The following is a 21,619-nucleotide window of genomic DNA, read 5'->3' as shown; positions in this document are numbered from 1 at the left end:
CTGTCTCTCAGTTCGAGCAAGAGCGATATTTGGTCGACGCCGAGGCATTGGGCTGAAGCTGAAGAAGCCCTAGCAATGTCGGAGAAGATGGAGACGGTGGATAAAGCAAGAAGAAGCCATAAGACGATGGAACGGTTCATCGGAAGAAGGTGGAAGAAGAGGGCGGGGAAGGGGGAGCAGGGAAGAGGGAGTCAACCGAAACCAAGTCGACACTCAGGAGTGGAGGAGTCGTCCAACGCAAGTGCAACCGAAGATTAACAAACAATATATTTGAACAAGAATTTGAAAACCCTTTGCCAGGATTTCGCCTTCGGTCCAGTTTGGTGGGGGTACACTACACGCGCGAAGAATTTCAATTCCATCCGAACGTGAAGAAGGGTCCTGATTGAAGGACTCTCTGTGCTATAACTTCTTCCAAAGTAGACGCAATAGCTTTAACTTGACTTGACTGGAGAATGCAAGATTTGTCGTTTCGGTGCTCCCTCTGTTCGCGGATTGGCACAATGCAGTTTGCGGTACGATTTCGTCATCAATGTCGATGGAAGCTCCGTTGGTGGACACCACAAGCCCTGCATCTGCTGTGGTTATCTCTTGCACTTCTCCGAGTCCAGGCGGCCTACCCCCTTCTTCCCTCCTTCCTGCCCATTCGATGGTCGGCCGGGAAGGGGGTTCTAGGTTCCTTTCCGGCTGTCACATTATGGATTTCGGGGATTGCTTTTGTAAACGCGGATCTCCAAAATCCCGTATGTGGATGGTAAATACGTAACGCCGTCGGTAAATATGAAATGTCAATGATAACAAACCAAATAGTAGATTATCACTTATTCATTTTATTGTATTTTACAAGCATGAGTGTAAACATAAAAGTTTACCAGTGAAATTAAAGTTTTATCATTCACAAATTCAGCAGTAAACTGTCACTTATGTCGGTTACTACAAGTAAGCGGGTGACATTTTGTAGGTTGTCAATTGAAATAACAATTCTACCATCCATAAAACCCAATAGCAGTTGCAAATTATTTTTAGATTTTACACGCTGGTGTGTAACTATTTGTAAGTTACCAATGAAATGAAAATCTTGCTGTACTATACCAATGAAACGTGTAATTGTTTGTAACTTGTTAATGAAATAATTAGTCATTTCAGTGGTGCTTCCCCGTTTGGGGATTTCCAAAATCCCCTTTGTGGATGGTAAATGCGTAAAGTGGATGGTAAATTTTGAAATGTCCATGTTAGCGAACCAAATTGTAAATTATCACTTACTTTCTTTAAAGGATTATTTTACAAGCGTGTGCGTATATATTTTGTAAGTTATTAGTGAAATTAAAAAAAATTCATGAATTCAGTGGTAAATTGCCACTTAGACCAATTTCCAAAAGTAGGTGCCTGACTCTTTGTAGGTTGTCAATGAAATAACATTTCTATCATCCACAAAACCCAATAGTAATGGGAAAATTGTCAAAAAAGTCCTAAATCTATCACACTTTTGTGAATTCAGTCATAAACCTTTTAATTTTGTCAATTCAATCATAAACCTTTTGTATTTATGTCAATTTAGTCCTAAATATTTTGTATTTATGCCAATTCAGTTCTAAACCTTTTGCATTTGTGCCAATTCAGTCAATCCGATCAATTTTTGCTGGCCGACACCGATGTAGATAATTTTTACTAATATTTTAATACTATTTTTTCTTTTTTCTTTTCTTCTATTTTCTTTTTTTTCTCCTCTTCTTCCTCTAGCAAGCAGGTTGCTGGTGAAGACCGATCAAATGCTAGGCCGCTAGTGACCTTGCCGGCGGCGGGTGAGGTTGACCATGGTGAGTCACAACCTCGCTTAGGCCTAGGCGAGGTCGGCCGCCCATGGCAGAGTTGCTATGGACGGGAGTCGCGACCTCGTCCATCGCCTAGATTTGGGCTCGGTAAGGTCGGTTGGATGCCGTCCTCGGACAGGTGAGTCGCAGCTTTCTATGGATTAGGGGTATGCATGGTCCGGGCCAGTCCGGTCTTGGTATGGAACCGGAGACCGGATTAGTAGTCCCAGTCCCTAAATTTTCAGGACCAAGGATCGAATTGGGACCAGCGGTCCGATCCGGTCCCGGTCCCCGCCCAGTGGGACCGTTAATATTAGCCGCTTATAAAAATCTAACCCTTGAAATATAATATGCTTCGATTGCATGTTAATTTACAATCTATACTCCCGGTTGAATAAAAAAACACGCTGATCCAATTTGCTCACTTTCATAATGAAGGTGTTTCACAGAATAGTAGGCTTAATAATGATTTTGGTCTAACCGCAAATACAATAGAGATATATAAATGATGGAGATGGTGGATACAGCAAGAAGGAGCCATAAGACGATTGAACGGTTCATCGGATGAAGGTGGAAGCAGAGCGCGGGAAGAGGGGGTCCACCAAACGTCCAAAACGAATTCGACACTTGGGAGAGAAGGAGGAGTCCAACGTAAGTGCAATTAGTCTTGCCGGGATTTTTTTGGGTCCCCATGCGCGACTATCTTAAGTTGACTTGACTTGGGAATGCAAGTGGCGCGCCCCGATGGGCTGATTTCTACAGTTCGGTTTTCGATTAAAAGGGAATTTGTTCCGTGCGTGGTGAATACCTAATATTGATAGTAAATTTAAAATATCGATACTAAGTAAGATGTGACCAGTCATTTGTTAGTTCCATCAATTAATTATAAATTACAAATGAAATGATAGTTTTACCATTGACAAACCAAGTAATATATTACTATTTCTTTTAGATCTTATTGGCGGGCACGCTAGCATTTGTGAGTAATCTATGAAATTACAACTTTTCCGCTCACAAAATCCAACAATATATTACCCACTTGCCTTTTGTTTTTATAAGTGGGGATGTAAGCTTTTGAAAGCTACCGTAGAAATCATTATTGTACAACTCACAAAACCTAATAGTAGATTATTACTTTTTATTTTTTTATTTTTATTATTGTTTGTAAGTTACCAATGAAGTGAAAATTTAATCATCCACAAACTCAGTAGTAAATTATCACTTGCTTTTTATATTTCAGAAGTGGTAGCAAGTGTTTGCAAGATAGCTATGAAATAACAATTTTACCAAAACATCGACAAACAGAACATTAGATTACTACTTGTTTTAGATTTTGCAGGGGATCACCAAACTGTTTGTAAGTTATATTAATGAAATAATAATTTTACCTCCATAGGCCTAATAGTAGAGTAACATTTGTTTATAGAATTTATAAAGTCGCTAAGTTTTAGCACCAAATTGAGAGTCTTAAGTTGCTAAAATTGTTGCATGATTTTACCCCGGTTATATCAATGCTGTTACAAGTTCATTATATAACATGACATCATTCGGCCAATGAGTTTGATCACATAAAGTAGTGAGTTATCGCTCATTGTCTCAAGTTATAAAGAGGGAATTCCTAACATCAAATTTGTTATCTTAATCTAGGAATGATGTCAGTTTTCATAGGAGATAACAAAATGTAAAACAATATCCCTAACATCTAACATTATCTTTTAAAAGCGAATTCTCTGATATTCATAAAAGTAAGGACCTGGAAGTGGAAGTTTTCGTACGAAATGGGTAATGTCAAGAACAGAGAATTTTTGGCCAAAAAAAAAAAAAAAGAACCAGAGAATTGCAGGGAGGAGCAGTCAAAGTAAACGCCTGCGGGTGGGGACGATTCTGTCTGGTGTTAACGTTCATTGCGGCACTGATGATGTTACTTTCTCTGTGGACTCCAGTGAAGGGACTGGGAGCAGCAACGCGCTTGGGTCTGTCGGGCTTTTCTTTTTTTCGTTTGCGGATTGCCTTGGTGTCAATTAATGTTACGCTGGCCAGAACCAAAAAAAAAAAAAAAAAAATCAAACTTCAATAGATAGTATGAGACCAGCTTAGCGAAAAGATATATAAGCTATAGTTAGTGATGAAATTAGAGATAGTTAAATAGTGACCAAATCCAAAGGGTGGTTCAGTATTGGAACAATTGAGATATTGTGCTTCAAGAAATGATCGATTTTGTATAGGTGTTCATACTCGTCGCAGCCACTAAAGCCAAGATTAAATCGGAGATGGAGTTGGATTTCACATGAATGGACCTGTTTTCTGCATTGGAGATTGTCAATGGACGAAAGTTTGTTGAGAATATCACAAGTTCTCTACTAAAACAAAGGACCTTTTCTTCCACTTGTTAAAATTTGATGACTAATTGAAAAATTGATGGTTGTTCTTTTATTAAACGTGTGCTTGTGTCTACTTAGGTGTTCCTAGTATTTTCGAGTTCTTTATTAATATGCAAATGATTCTTATGATCCGACTCAATTTAATTATATCTTTATTGTATTACCGTTGTCGATCTGCACCGAGAACGTATCTGCTGGGGCTGACTTCCATGGTAGATGCATGTTAATATTCCATGCCCAAATTTTCTTTGCTTTTCCACATTGAGTAATGTCATCTTGCACAAAGTCACGACCACACGCAAGATTATCTCTTTGAGTGATTGTCGGGCGATGAACGAGACTAATTTCTAAAGTGATGTCGGGAATACTTTTCGGCGGGTACATAAAAGAGGTCTAATCGATCTTGTCAATATTCATATTTCAATCAGATTAGACTCGAAAATTTAAGTCGAGATACTTGATTCAAACTCGATTTGGTCGAAGCTCAACTATTTTAGATTGAGTTTCACTCATGAGCCTCTTTTTTTTTTTTTTTTTTGTCATAAACTTGAAATGACTCACCCTTATTTGACTCGGTTATCGTAAATGAGTTTTTGTCGGAGCTCGATTCAAGCTTGAGCTCAAATTCGATTTTCATTAAATCCAAACTGATAAGGCTCGGACTTAAATAATTGATGACAAGAATTGGAAAATATAATCTTACATTTTGAGCGTTATAATGTAAACTCTATCTACTGACAACTATGTTGTTTAACATAACTATTCTTATAAATGATCACCATTTCAGTCTTTCTTTTTCTACATCAATTCTTTGTTCCTTTCTCAGCTTTATTTAAAGAAAGATTTCATTTTTTGTCCTGTTTTTGGATATTATTATTAAGGCTAAGTTTAGTTAAGGGTGGGAAAATTACTAATTTAATTTTAAACATATTATTTATTTTCTAATAACATTATTGTGGCATTAGGTTTAGACTTTTCTAATTCAAAAGCATTCCATCTAAGTTAAAACAATCCTCGCTGAAGGATTTTCTTCATTGCAAATTTTTCAGTCCGAAACTCCGGGAGAATACTTACGTAGTTGTGTCATATTCTTATTTCTACGTTAGACGCAGACCTACTTCTATTACTGCTATTGCTAAGCAAGAGTTCTATTTATCAATAAGCAGAACCGTCTTTTCAATGGTGACGAAGAATTATGAAGAGAAGAAAGAAGGGAATACTCTTTCTCAAGTTTATTAACTGAACCTCAAGAGTAATCTTCATGGACACGTCTGAACAGTCCTTTATCCCAGAATTGATAATAAGCAAATCTCCATGATCTCATAAACACTAACGAACTACAAAAAACCCAGAAGACAACAACGAACCCAAGCGGCATGCCCATGTAAAACCATTTCTTCAAGCTATCATCGCCATCGCCATCGCCATCGCCATCGCCATCGCCATCGCCATCAGCTTCTTTCGTCCCATCGTGGCAATTGAGCAACTTTCGTTGGGCAGAAGCCAGCACAATCCAAGGTTTCCATCGAAGGAACTTTTGGTGGGGTCCGCGCGTCGAGAATTTTAATTCTGTCCGAACGTGAAGAAGGGATTGAAGGACTTTCCCACAATAGACAGTCATGCTTTAACTTCCTCCAAAGTACACGCAATAGCTTTAACTTGACTTGACTGGCGAATGCAAAATTGTCGTTTTGGTGCTCCTCCTGCTCTCGGATTTCCAAAATGCCGTTTGTGGATGTTAAATACATATCGCCGATGGAAAAATGAAATGTCGATGATAGCGAATCAAATTGTAAATTATCACTTTTTTTTATTTTTTGTTTTACAAGCGAGTGCGTGTATGTTTCTAAGTTATTAGTGAAATTGAAGTTTGATCATTCTCGAATCCAACAGTATATTGTCACTTATTTGAGTTTCTACAAGTAGACGCATGCCATTTTGTAGGTTGTCAATTGAAATAACAATTTTTTTTTTTGGTAAGGTTGAAATAACATTTTTACCGTCCACAAAAACCAATAGTCGCTGTCACTTATTTTTAGATTTTACAAGTTGGCACATAGCTATTTGTAAGTTAGCAATGAAACGAAATCTAAGGGTAACATTGACAAACTCAACAATAGATTACTGTATGTTTTTAGATTTTACAAGTGAGCGTATAATTTTTTGTAATTTATTAACTAAATAATGGTTTGTCGATCTACAAACTCAATTGTAGGTTTGTGCTAGTTTTTAGATTTAGCTAGTAAAGGCTTAAGTAGCTGTTTGTATGACAGAAATTTAATAACAATTTTATCATCGACAAATCAAATAGTTAATTAGGACATTTTTAATATTTTATAAGAAGGAACATAATTATTTGTAGATTATCAATAAAATAACAATTTTACCATCAACAAAGCCAATAGAAAATATAACATAGTTGGTAAGTTATTAAAACATTGACAAGCATAAGTTGATAACATTATTGCAAAATCAAGTCAATTTACTTAACCAATAGGTAGTAAGTTGGATGATTTTACCACCATCATGTAAATTCATGAATGGTGTTACAAATTTACTTTGAACAGAAACGGTTCCATAAATGTTAGTATTGGTAGATTAGGTTTATACTAAAGGGCATAATTGTCATTGTATTGTGTTTGCCCTAAACCCTATGTATATATTGTAAATTACTTCATCAATGCAAGCTAAGTTTGCGCAAACTCTACATGGTATCGGAGCGGTGATCCTTGGAGGCCGTCTCTCACGTCCTCTCTCTCTCTTCGGCCTCCTTGCTCGTGATCATCTGCTGTTGTTGCTACGGGGAAGAGGCAGGGACATTGATGCCCACCTACGCTGGAGCGGCTTCAATTGAGCGCTATGATTTCTCTAGGTTGCTAGCCCCCGAATCCTCTAGATCCGCAAAGCCTGCTCCCGATCCGCAAGTCACCATGGCAACCGGGACTCCAAACTCTTCACCCACCGTTCCCGCACATGAGCGACCGGATAGCCCTTATTTAATGCATCATTCTGATAACCCTGGATCTAATCTCGTTGGCATGCTCCTTACGGGTGAGAATTATAACAATTGGTCCTATGCCATGGAGATTGCCCTTTCCACCAAGAACATGATAGTGTTTGTTATTGGAGAAATAAAAAAAACCAGTCACAATCGATCTTGCCTATGCGTCCCGAATTCATGTGAACAATATGATTCTATCATGGATTCTTAATTCCATCCATCCAGATTTGGTGCCAACGGTTCTCTACACAGAGTCGATTCTTGATGTCCGGGCCGATCTCCGCAAACATTTTTCGTATCGAATGGTCCTAGGATTTTTCATCTCGAGCAAACGATTTGTACCCTTGCTCAACGTGACGATGATGAAACCGAGTACTACAACAACTTGAGAAGCTGCTGGGATGAATTGAATAATTTGGATCCATTACCACAATGCTCTTGTTCGGCTCATTCTACCATCACCATGCAACAAGAGAATCAATGCCTGTTTCAATTTCTCATGGGTCTCAATCCGAGGTTCGCTAATGTTTTCAGTCATATGTTATTAATGACTATGTTCTCTAGTGTTGCGCGTGCATATGCACTAGTTCTTCAAGATGAGTCACATCGCCATATCCACTTGGACCACCCACTATCCGATCAGACTAGTACTTTGCTTAGCACTCGCAGCAACCATGCTTCACGGCCATACATGAATTCTTCATCCCATGGACCGCCCAACTCTTTTGGCACTCCCGCTCTGTCCACTAATCTAGCTAAACGGACAAACATGTCTTGTGGCCGAGAAAGATGGGCCTACTATGGTATCTTAGGACATACACGAGATGTGTGTTATCGACTTCATGGCTTTCCTCCCAACCAAAAGCAGTGCCGGGACAGCTATTTATCTCCTCTCGGCTTGCGGACAATAAGTTTAGCTGGACTTCTAATGTGACACCTCCTTCGTTCACAAATGATCAATATAAGCAACCGATGCGCTTGCTACAAGAGGTAAACATCCCGAAAGCCAACCTCTTAAGTAATGTTCTTGGTTTATCTTCGAATTCATTTAATTTTGGTACTTGGGTTATTGACATTGGTGCCACCAACCACATCACATTTGAACCCCGTTACCTTACAAACCGAACACACTATCCCTCTCCACATCCCACCGTTGAAATTCCAAATGGTGTTGGTGTTCCCATGACATTACATGGTTCGACTCTGTTGCCCCAACTAACTCCCTTGATAATGTACTTTGCGCTCCTTCTTTTAAATACAACTTATTGTCAATCTCCAAGCTCACTCAAACCTTAAACTGCTTGGTCACTTTTTTCCCAACCATTGTCTTTTTCAGGACCTCTTGACGAAGAAGATCATTGGTCGGGGCCATGTGCGTGGTGGTCTTTATTACCTGGAGATTCCTACCGGGTCCGCCGTTCTTTCTGCTGCAACGTCTTTACCTCATCTTTGGCATGCCCACTTAGGGTATCCATCTGAGTCGGTTTTATCTACTTTGCAACAAACTTTATGTTTTAGTTCAGCAAAACAATTAAATCCATATGATACTTGTCATTTATCCAAGCAAACATGTCTGTCTTTTGAGTCTAGCACTATTACTTATTTACGTCCTTTTCAGCTTATTCATGTTGACATTTGGAGACATTATTCTCATTTTACACATAAGGCGTGTCATTTTTTTTTTTTAATCTATTGTTGATGATTATTTGCGTTATACTTGGATTTTTTTGCTTACTTTTAAGTATGATGCGATTGATTCTCTAATTCATTTATTTTCTTTTGTTGAAACTCTATTTCAAACTAAAGTCCAAAATGTTCAATCTGATAATAGGATTGAATTCCTTTCCTCTCGATTACAAGAGTTTTTTTGTGCTCACGGTGTTCACTACGTAGTTGCCCTCACACCCTTCAACAAAATGGAATTGTTGAGCGTAAGCATCGTCACTTGTTCAATGTTGCTCGTGTATTGCATTTTCATTCTCGTATACCTCTTCATTTTTAGGGTGATTGTGTCTTAACTGCTACTTATCTCATTAATAGACTATCTAGTCCTCTCCTACACAATAAAACCCCGTATGACCTTTTCTATGGCAAACCACCTTCCTATTCTCATCTTCGTGTCTTTGGCTCATTATGCCACGCTTCTATCGATCATCTTCAATCCAATAAATTTGGCCCATGATCTCACCGATGTGTTCTAATAGGTTATCCCACAAACTACAAAGGTTACCGTCTCTTTGACCTCCATGACCAGACAACTTTTACCGGTTGCGACGTATGAACAAGATTTTCCTTTTCATCAAGCCATCGAACATACCACAATCGAACAAACTCCGGTAATTCCATTACCCATACCCGACCTTGGTGAAACGTTTATCTTGATACTTGTACCGACCTCACCTTCTTAGCCTCATGCACCTATGGCCGCATCATCACCCATTGAACTCAAACCCGTGCCTCGGCCATCTTGGCAACGCCATCCACCTAGATATCTTCAAGACTACCACTGTGCTGTTGTAGCCTCCGATCAATTCTCTTCGGACTCTAAGTTAACTGAATCAAGTACTCTTTATCCCTTATCCAAAGTTTATCATACTCACGTTTTTCACCCACTCACTGCAATTTTTTAGCCTCCATACCCTCCGAGCAGGAACATGAAACTTATGACGCTATGTGTCAATCTCCCAAGTGACGGGAGGCGATGTCTTTTGAGATACAGACCCTTGAACAAAATGATACTTGGAAAATTGTTTCTCTTCCTCCTGGAAAACATCCCATCGGATGTAAATGGGTTTACTAAATCAAATATAACTTTGATGGCACCATCGAGCGCTACAAGGCTTGGCTCGTTGCAAAGGGTTGTACTCAAATAGAGGGCATTGATTACCATGACACCTTTGCGCCCATTGCTAAAATGGTAATTGTTCGCACTTTATTAGCTCTTGCTTCAATTCGTCATTGGCCTCTTTACCAATTAGATGTGAACAATGCTTTTCTGCATGGTGATCTTGACGAAGAGGTCTACATGAGGTTTCCACCGGGTTTTCATACTAAGGGGGAGAATTTAGTCTGTCATCTTAAGAAATCACTCTATGGCCTTAAACAAGCATCAAGACAATGGTTTGCTAAATTCTCTTCTGCACCGCTTTATGTTGGTTTTCAACAATCCAAGGCGAACTATTCTCTTTTTACATTGGTTTGTGGCTCTCTCTTGACTATTGCCCTTGTTTATGTTGATGATTTGGTGATCACGGGTGATGATGAAGTTATTATTCAACTTCTCAAGTGATTTCTTGACACAATTTCGCATTTGTCGCGACCTAAAAAAAATCAATTTTTCAGGCTAATGGATTATCGAGTTAATTTTGATGACTAACCTAATAGGGACTCTCCCAAGCCCTACCAAATCGCAACTTTGGTTAACTAGAATGATTTAGGATTCAGAGTCGCCACTAACCATTTTGGGTAAGTTGATTAGAAACCTAAATAAAAATAGTGGGAGGACTATTCTTATTTCTACGAACCAGAGATTTGTGGATTCGGGGACTTGATTACATTAACTAATTAAAGCTAATGCCCTTTCGGTACCTTAATTTCATGAAATGTCCTAGGTTGGCAACTCAAGTTTGATTGAATTCACAAGGAGCTTTTCATGTTCAAGTGAGTTTTTTTTTTATGTTTTCACTTTCTTAGAATGAATGCAATGCGTAGCATGCGAAGGCTAAAATACGTGCCGAGTTTGTGTGACTAAATTAAGCAATGCTAACGACATCAAATTAAAGTGGAATGCAAGGCAACATGCAAACGATTATGCAATAAACATATGGAGATCGTAACATGCAAGATGTTAAGTCAAGGTTTCCCTATATGCAACAATTAACTACTTAATTAAAACATGCAATATGGCACAACATTTACGTAATATGAAATAACATGCAAGATAATGAACTCGAACAAACATGATATGCCAATGACATGAACATGCGACATAACAAAATAATGATTTTAAAAAAAATAGGATGAATGAATATGCAATTTTCGAAAAAATATGGTATATGATGCAATGATATTCAAAACATGACATGTTAATATGAGATGATGCAAAAATATGCATGAATGACATGAGATACGGCAAGATACGCAAGATATGAAGTGAGCAGATTTTTTATTTTGGCAATATAATATGCATGAAACTAAAGATGATTCAAAGATATGCAAGTGATTTTGAAAATATAGAATGCAAGATGGGATACTCGAAAATATATGAAGTGAATTTGGCTAGGTAAATGAAATAATGCAAACATAGATATGCATGGAACGTGAGATATGTGAAAAAAAATAACATGAAGATATGCAATGAGAATTTTTTTTGCAATTTTTTCGTAAATAAGATGAGATATGCATGAAATCACACAAGATGACAATGAACTGATTTTCGTTCCTTTTCTTTGAATTTTTGGCTAGATTAAGAATATTCTGATTTGATTCTCTTGATTTAAATTTTCAAAATAAACTTTATCTTCCTAAAGATTTAATCAGACGTGGTTTATAAGAAACCATATCTCACTAATTTTTAGATTTTTTTTTTAAAGTTTATCGGGAAATTTAAATCAAACAAGATCTCAATCAATTGCGTAATATCAATCCAATCAGATAATTCAAGATAGCAATCCAGATAAGTCGAAACGAATCAAACCTCATCCTCTTGCATTTTTTCAAAAAAAGATATTTCTAAATCTAAATTCGGCTTTTTGAAGATAGCAAATCGGATCTAAACGGCGATAGATCGGATTAACTAAATTCCCATCTTTACTAAGTTGGAGGGTCGTATCCGAACGGCAACGGACAAGTTTATCCAACTTAACACAGATGTTGCCTATTAGGGAATAAAATTCCCTAATTTAGATTTAGGATTTTTTATTCTGAAAACGTATCCAATGAGTCCAATTAAACCCGCTTTTCAAAATTTATGATAAAAATTAGGGTTTTGATATGCAAAATTTGCTCCTTGAATTCTCCCGTAAAAATTTTCAGTCTTCATGTCGAAGAACGGAAAACAAACAGCGACTAATTCATGCAAAACAGCGACAACAATAGTCCAAAGTCTCACCTTTAAGTTCGCGAAAAATTCTGCATGTGTTAGTAGCATGAATAACACGAAAACAGCTTGACTTGGATTAAAAAAACATGCGAACAGTGCAGAAACAGCAGAGACACAGCAGCAAAGCAGCAGATAAAGCACTCTAAAACATGCTTAAATTAACCCTAAATGTGCAAGAGTATTACCTTGAATTGCTCAGAAAAAATCTGCACACACAAGCTGTGGGATCCGCCCAAAAACAGCAACGAGAATGGTGTAAAACAGTGAGGAAAACGACCTTGAATAGTGGACCAAAATCTGCACAAAACAACAAGTGTAATCCGGCAAAAACAGCTGCTGTTTTCAGCACGAACAGCAGTGAAAACAGAAGAAAAACAGCCTCGGAATCTGTCTTGAACAGCAAATTCTTGGCCCGAAGAGCTGTGGATTCCACCGGTGTTTTCTTGCTCGATCTATTGGCTTTGGGATTGCAATATCTTAACGGGGACCACCAACAGAAGCAATATTGATGGCACGAGCAAGAACCGCAGCAACTTCAAGCACACGTCATCTGTGGTAAAAAAAAGTGCCGCCGATATAGGTGCCTCGGCCAAGGAAGGACTAAATCCCCCTCTCTTTCTCTCACTTTTGTTTTGTGTATCCTCTCAATTCTATTCTGAAAAATTCTGATCGTGTGGAACCCCCTTAAACCCTAGGCATAACTGTGTATTTATAGAACAAAGGGTTGCACGCAAGTGTAGGGTTTACCGACGACCGTTCGATTCAGAAACTCTTATTAGATATCGATCGTCGGATTGAAAATTCTAACTTTTGAGGAGTCCTATTTATTAAAAATAGTTAGAATTTCGTCCAAATGAGGACTCCCACAAGTTGGACCAAAATCCTAGGCTTTTGTTGGCTCATTTTGTCATTCCGGACCCAATTGGACCTTAACTAATCAAATGGATAATTAATTTAGGCCTTTTTGCAATTTTAAGAGCTCAAACGGGCTGTTTTAAGTCCAAAATTGTGATGAAAAATTCGGCATCCCCTCTGGGCCTCATTCGAAATTTGCAAACTAGTCCGGTCCAACCGCCTATCAAATTAAGCTCAATTGACCCGACATCCGACCCTAAATGCCATAACATGCTTTTGACTGACAGAAAATAAATGTGGTATGCATGATAAAATTATTTTGTGAGAATCATTACTAATTCTCATTTTTATGAAATGATAAATAAAAATTAAAATTTAGGTGTCAACAGCATTAAGGAATTGAGTACTCTCAAATACTTCTTGGGCATTGAAGTTTCTCAATCCAAGTCTGGGATTTTCTTATCACAAAGGAAATACGCTTGTGATATTTTGTTTGACGTTGGTCTTCTTGGAGGACGTCCCATTGATACTCCGATGGAACCCAATATATAATTTTCGGACTCCTCCCCGGCTCTTAAGGATCCAGGCTCATATCGACGACTTATTGGTAGATTATTATATCTTATAGTAACTCGTCCGGATTTCCTCTTTGCAATGCAACACCTTAGTCAATTTATGCACTCTCCTCATGAAGACCATTGGAATGCCACCCTTCGCATTGTGCGGTATCTCAAACATGATCCCGGTACTGGTTTGTTCTTTTCATATGATTTTACTCTCCAACTTAATGGTTATACAGATTCCGATTGAGCATCTTGTTCTACATCCCAATGATCTGTTTCTAGCTACTGCATGTTTCTTGGTTCTTGTCCAATCTCATGGTGTTCCAAGAAACAAACCACTATTGCCCGTTCCTCGGCAGAAGCTGAATATCGTGCTATGGCGTTTACTGCATGCGAAATCACATAGCTTCACATGCTTTTCTCGGATCTTCACATAAATACACCATTGCTGATCTTTTTTGTGATAATAAAGCGGTCATCCATACCGCCACTAATCCTGTTTTCCACGAACGCACCAAACACATCAGGATTGATTGTCACTTGGTTAGTGAAAAAATTCAAGATGGCACTTTGCGTACTCTTCATATTCCCGGTTACTCCCAACTCGCGGTCTTGTTTACGAAACCGATCACACGTGATTTATTTTGTACTTTTAAGAACAAGTTCTTGACATGTTTACATTCACCAACTTGAGAGGGAGTATTGGTAGATTAGGTTTATACTAAAGGGCATAATTATCATTGTATTGTGTTAGCCCTAAACCCTATATATATATATATATATATATATATATATATATATATATATATTGTAAATTACTTCATCAATGCAAGCTAAGTTTGCCCAAACTCTACAGTTAGACACTTCCTTGTGATTCTTAAACGTCTCATCAAGATCAAGAAACAAGAAAGGGTACAATATTTCGATGGCATTTTCCTTATATTGTACTTTGCAGGGCATTGTTTGTGATAGCTACTTTTTTGCAATTTTTTTCTATTTAATTATTTGGGCTAGAGGGATAAGTTTTCAATGATTTTGGTCCGCAAAACCCTATATGAAAAAATGTTTCCTTTTTTTGGTCAGACTATATTAAACAATGTTTATACTGTTGAATTTGTGAAAAGGTTGGCAACCGTAAAAACCCCGTTGGTAGCAAACATTTACCGGTGATCCGCTTGGTCTATCATACAACGTAGAGGTGTCAAATGGATGGATTTGGTCGGACTGAATATGGTTTGACCTATATTGACCTATTTAACTCGTTTTGACCCATTTTTATACAGTACAAATCTAATGACCTATACCCGACTCAATCCATACCCAACTTGACCCGTATTACTTAAACACTTCTATATTGAACTAAATCATGGAATATTTATTTATTTTATAATTTATTAAGAAAAATGATATTGCTAAAACAGTTTCATGCAATACAAATCTAGTAAATTTTTTTTAAGAAAGTATATTTTTCAATTTTAATTTTATTTTCCTATTTTTGCAGTGGTCGAGGCGGTGACTTGCGGGGGCGGATAGTGGTAGACGATAGAGATCGGCGGCGGACGAGGACAATCCAGAACAGCTTTTATATTTTTTAATTTTAGTTTTAATTTTTCTTTCTTTCTTTCTTTTACTTATAACAAATAAGGGTTGCAATTTTTCCATTCCTCATTTGGCTTTGACACTCCTTATCATAAAGTCTTGACCATATTTTCCCTTATGTGGCCCACCTTTTAGCATTGTAGCCCTATAAATAATCAAATAAAGGTTGGTGACTAAGTTTTATTAAAGTTAATAATCTCATTTAAATTTGGGTTAATACCACAAAAATCCCCAAGCTAATATACGTGTGACAATTTATCTCAAACTAATTTTTCGGGTCACAAAAAACCCTAAACTAGTATGGGCGTGAAACATTTACCCTCCATTGGCTTCTTTGAAATTGTACCGTGAAGTTGCTAAGTTATATGACACACACCAATAACTTAATTGAAGTGACAAGTTCACGTGAAAATCCATAAATCTATCTATCTCTCTCTCTCTCTCTGTCTCTAAGCACCAAAAACTCTATATTGTTTGCTCCTTCATCATCGTCTTCGTCTTTGTAATTAGGCATTAAAACTCATTCGAGCACACTTTTAAATCTGGTAATTTTTGTCTTCGTCTTTGTGATTTAAAGAGAAACGCGAGAAGATTACTACAGATAAGAGTGTGCTTGAACGATTTCCGATGCCTAATCACGAAGACGAAGGCAATGATGAAGAGGAAGACCTAGCGTTTTTTGTGCTTTGAGGGAAAGAGAGAATGAGCCCTATTTTTTTTTTTCCAAACTAGGGCTAATTGGGGAGAGAGAGAGAGAGAGAGAGAGAGAGAGAGAGAGAGAGAGAGAGAGAGAGAGAGAGAGAGAGTGTGTGTGTGTGTGTGTGTGTGTGTGTGACGCCTTGGGAATACGACATCCGCTTAATAGTAGAATTCAGTTTATAGAATGACTGGGAATTCTAATCTGTTGCTCAAAATTGGATTCCTAGGAGTTAAGCGATAGAAATTGAAAATTTCCTGAATAGACAATAAAATTAGTTTAGGTTTCGATCATTTAGTCGCCGCGCCTTAAGAATTAGAATTCTAGCGTCCGAACCTCATTTTGACCAAACCCACCTGGGATTGGATTAAATTACCCTCCGTCGGATAGCCGGATGTCCGAATTACCCATAGATGAAAAATTACCAAAATGCCCCATGCCAATTTTTGAAAGGACGAAAATGCCCCTAGGGTTTCTGAATTACAAGACATAGCAAGTAAAACGCGAGACCCATCCTTATCACTAAGCCCTCCAAAGTCAAAATTCCTATCTTTTTCTCCCTCTCTCTCTCTTTCTCCTCCTCATCGCCTCTCTCTCTCTCTCCCTCTTGTTCTTTCACGATAGCCCCGTCCCCCTCTTCTTCGTTTTCTGTTTTCGCCTACAAGACACCACCACCATCACCGAACGACCCCCCTCCTCCTTGCAACTCCACCATCACCTCCGCCACACCTAGCTGCTACCGATAGCTCCACGAAATCGCCGAAGGACCCAACCAGTCCCGGACCATGTTCTCGCTCACCGCAGCCTCCTCCTTGCTATTCTCGAGCCCTCAACCCATAGCCACCTCGAGCCACCACCACTCTCCAGCTCTTCCGACCTCCAACCACCACTTCCGACCACCGCACATCACATTGAGCCCCAGCCGAAGCCCCGAGGAGTCTCGACGACGCCCGCCATGCTCCCGCCAACTCTACCTCTATTTGCCGGGCCACTGCGCCCTCTGTCTAGCTGTCCTCGGTCTAGCTCCGCTTCCCTTCGACCACCACAAACCTCCTTAGCCGTCGTCCAACCACCCCCGCACCTGTCCGAGCTCTCTCACTTGCACCTCAACCCCGAAACAACCCCTAATTTCCATGTTCTGCTCAGCCTCCTCTTTTTTCCGCCCGCGCCTACTTCTACTTCAATTTTACCACTGCTCCGGCCATCGTGAACCACCAGCGACCTACCTCAACATCCCCGAGGTCCCCCAACCCTTTCTCCACACGCCGCCAGCCCCAAGACCTCTTAAGACGCGCAAATAGCCCCCCGCCCGCCGCTTGCCCCGTTCCGGCCGAGTGTTCTATCTTGGGCTTGATCCGTGGGTCAACTTGCTGGGCTATAGCCCATTTTGGTCCGGGCCGTGTCCCGTGTTGTTGAGCTAAGAGCTTGGGCCTTATGCTTGGTCCATGGGCCAAGTGAATTGGGCTAAGTGTCCGAGATTTTGGGCCCATGATCCGAGCGTCCAAGTTCGCGCTCGAGGAATTTTCAAGGATCGTCGTCTTCGTTCTCGCCTCGAGTATTTAACTGTGAGTCAACCTCTAATCCTTGGTTAGATCGCTAATTATGTTATAATTAGTTTAATTAGATTATTAGGTGTTTAGGTAGTTTAATTAGGGCCAGATTAAGTTAAAATTGGGTTTAGGTTAAATGGCCATAATTAGTTAAGTTAATCCGATTAGCTAAGAATCCGTGGCTATTTGGGATTAAATTGATTGATTGGATGATCGTTATTGCTTGGTCGCGAGCGAGCAGTAGGCTAGAGATGAGCGAACGATCGATTGATGAATCGAATTGGTTAATTTCAATTTGATGTTTCAATTGGGTTTAAAAGTGCATAGTTTGATTGAATGTTCATAATTGGATTGATTGGGCTTTGTGATTGACTTGATTGGCTCTGTTTAATCGATCGTCCGTATCAATTATCTAATTGATTGAGTTGATTGATTGGATGATTGATGGGAGATTAACCACCTCGAAATAGATGTAGAGTCTAGTGAATTGTTCTATGCATTTGTATGACCACGTCTAGCATCAAATGCATGTATTGGCATGATAACGGCCTTGAGCCAAGTCTTAAGCACGTTGGATGAGCATATGGCTAAATGCGGGATTATAAATTGGATGTTTGAGGATGGTGCTTGAGGGGTCATATAAAGAGATTTCGTGGTACCAATCGTACTATTTTCCTAGTAAGATCGTGTCGTACCGCACGTACGGAGCCACATGACTTATTGGATGCGGGTCAACTCGTGACGTCGGGTTGGGCGGATACCGGTTGCAGCTTGTGATGGACCGAAGCCCCTATAAGGATTCTTGGTAGTTTTGTGCCGTGCCGATCGGAATCACGTGGATTATTGATGTTGTCGCCGAAAGTAAGGGGCGAAGCCTGGTCCTACCAGTAGATACCGCTAGTCGTAGTGTAAAGTCACACGTCATTGGGTAAAATGGCCGTTAATAATCGGACTGCGTGTGGTGTTCCATGTGTGGATTGATATAATATGACATGATGTGACATGCATTGTCCATGTGCGAGTATGTGCATCTCGACTCTGAAATTCGGTATAGGATGAATCGAGTAGAACGATAGAAGCACATACTGGAGTCATCATTGCATTTGTGTGGTATTCGGGCAGGTAAGTTGCATGTGATTGAGATATATTTACTGTGTATGTGATTGATTGATGGGACATTCCGGATGAATCAAGGCCTAGCCGGGCTTAGGCGTTGATTCACCGAGATTTATTTCTTACCCCGTCATGGTTACCATTTTCAAGGTAAGGAAGCTAGTAGTTCCTTTTCGAATTTGATGAGGATAAGGGTGACGTAACCCTCTACTAGAGTAGATGAGAAGATAACCTTTTCCAACGCATCTATCTCTTTTCGCTGATCTTAGGGAGCCGCCCCGAAGTATGGGGCTGAATAGTGTAATATCTCCATTGGGTTAAGATGTGTCAAGAAATGGAATAATGTTTTTGAGCTGATGTGTTTCTTGCTTTTCTATCCTTGTGATATGTTACTGTCTAGGAGTATTATACATTTCTACATGCGTAGTTAATTTCAAGGGTTAGTAGCGTGCCCGTGACGCTATCCTTTATGACATGAGGCGATTTGGTAGAGATACCATGAGCTTGAGAATCGGGGCATGACAGAGAGAGAGAGAGAGTCATGGATTTATGTGGACTTGCTGCGTCTATCGAGCCATTGTAATGTGTCATCTAGCTTAGTAATTTCAAGGTAAAATTTAATAGAAGCCGACGAAGGGTAAATATGTCACGTGTATACCAGTTTAAGGTTTTTAGTGACAAATAAATTAATTTAGGGTAAATTTGTCAAAAGAGTTCCACTTTGGGGCTTTTAATGACTCAAAATTAAGTTTTGAATAAATTTGTCACATGTATATCGATTTGGAGTTTTTCGTGGTATTAACCCTATAAATTGTTATATTTTGAATTTCCACTATAAGTTATGGTAATTATTAGTACTTTCTTAGGTAAATTCAATCAATTGTTAAGCTCCCAAATAAATATATTACAGATTGTAGATTATAGATGTGCATAGACAAATTTACAGGTAAATTCATAACTTGCAAAAAGAAGTGGATATACTATACAATTTTTCTTACTCTTATTTAATTATTAATATCAAACAAATTCCAAATTAATATGTCGTCAGGCAAATTGACGTGGATATTTTCTAGAGATATCATAGTGATTTAAATGAGATGAGTAGATTTTTTTTAATTAATTTATAGTAATAGGACTAATTAATGTTACCGGAAGTGGGAGGAATGGAGCTTTGTGATGGTGTGGCTGAACTATACAAAGCTCCATTCTACTCAATTTCCTTATACTTCATAGATTTTTACTAATCTTGTAAATTAAATGAGATGATCACATGTAAACCTAATTGATCTGTTCCCTAGGTCAACACGTACAACATTTCTTTTCCTTTCAAACTAAGGTGAAGCAACTATGGTGCCTATTGAATTTATATGGATACTGGTGGAACACATTCTTTGATTATCCCGACCCATAATTCGAATCTAAGCTCCTCAGGTATATTTCCACCGTTGAAATATTCAAAAGCGATGTTGGCAGTTCAAGCGGCGCTACTGTTACTGTTTCAAGCACATCAATTAAGAGATCCTATTGGAATGTCTAGTGAGTGTGGCCAGGCACACGGCCTTCTTGTCTCAATGTTGTAGGATTCTGGGAACCGATTAGAGATTCTTCCATTATCTTGCTAAGGACGTCCAGTTCTGGAGTAGCCGGAGCTACTTGTGGAGTTCTTCGGGCAAGTGACCGGACACCACCAGGACAAATGGCGAGCGAGATGGACGGGGATCAAGTGCACAAACTTTGGAAGCCCTTGGTCCTCCATCTCGGGCTACCGCTACTTCCATTCTCTTAGTTTTTTACTGTCATTCCGGCGTTTTTGGCCATTTACGTGCATCATCGTCTCAACAACTAACCAACCTCAGAAGCTCGGTTTCGGAAACATATTTAAAGGACTTTTATCAGACCAATGAAATTTGTGAAGTACCATTTCATTATTTGATAACGCTTTACCACCACTTTTAATTTGCTTTCTAGACCGAGCGCTACCACATGGACTTGACAATTCTAGCGTACTTACTAAATGCTAGTCTGCTGATTGAAACTAGCGGACTATAATTCTTATACAACGTGATTGTTGACTTGAAAGCAGCAGCAATCACCGCCTGATGATGTGAACAAGTCACCCAGGTTCCAATTGCACGCACCAAGAATGTGAATTCCATTCATCTTGTTACAACTGAGAAGATGGCACTCTTCCCCAGGTTTGGCACCCTATACATGTGAAGAAATTATATGCCATTGAAACTTCAAATTTTTTCTTGGGAAAATGCCAAAAAAGGGCCCCAAGTGTACTTGTTTTCTCAATTAAGGGCCCGAAGTGCAACTTGTGTCAAAGAAGGGCCCAAAGTGCCTTTTTTTATTCAAACAAGGGCCTGAATGGGGACACTTTTGTCTTTTTACATTTTGTAATTGTTTTCCTTTTTTTCTTCTGTTTTTTTCCTTTTGTTCTCCTCCTCCTCACCGGGGGGCCGTGGGCTGAGCGGCCACAAGGGCTTGCCTCACTCAGCTCGGGCGAGGGTCGGCCGAGCCGCCGAAATGGCGGACGGCGAGGACGCGGCAGCGAGGCCGAGGTGGAGGCAGCGGCGGGGGTCAAGATCTGGTTGAGGGCGAGCTTCGTGTTCGAGATCGTCGCTCATCGCGGCCGAAGCGACCTTGCACCCGTCTGCGGCCGGCGACGAGAGAGCCGCGGGCCGAGCGGCCAAGATGGCGAGCGGCGAGGACGCCGGGCGGAGAGACCGAGGCGGGGGTCCTCGCATCGCTCATCGCCACCGAAGCGACCTTGCACCCGTCTGCAGCCGGCGATAAGAGATTCGCGTGCTGAGCAGCCGAGATCGCGGACGGCAAGGACGCAGGGCGGAGAGACCGAGACGGGGGTCCTCGCGTCGCTCATCGCGGCCGAAGCGATCTTGCACCCGTCTGTGGCCGACGACGAGAGAGCCGCGGGCTGAGCGGCC

At 39.8% G+C, this 21,619-nt stretch overlaps 1 protein-coding gene across 3 annotated transcripts in view; it reads right to left on the bottom strand.

Annotated features, from left to right (window-relative positions):
* Positions 1–21,619, bottom strand: part of LOC115749289 (receptor-like protein 7) — a 163,162-nt gene that overhangs the window by 88,261 nt on the left and 53,282 nt on the right. The window lies entirely within an intron of this gene.

Source organism: Rhodamnia argentea, chromosome 10 (assembly GCF_020921035.1).
Source record: "Rhodamnia argentea isolate NSW1041297 chromosome 10, ASM2092103v1, whole genome shotgun sequence".
In the NCBI taxonomy this organism is placed as follows: domain Eukaryota; kingdom Viridiplantae; phylum Streptophyta; class Magnoliopsida; order Myrtales; family Myrtaceae; genus Rhodamnia; species Rhodamnia argentea.
The sequence above is the reverse complement of the archived record's forward strand: the minus strand, read 5'-3'. Positions and strand labels throughout refer to the sequence as shown.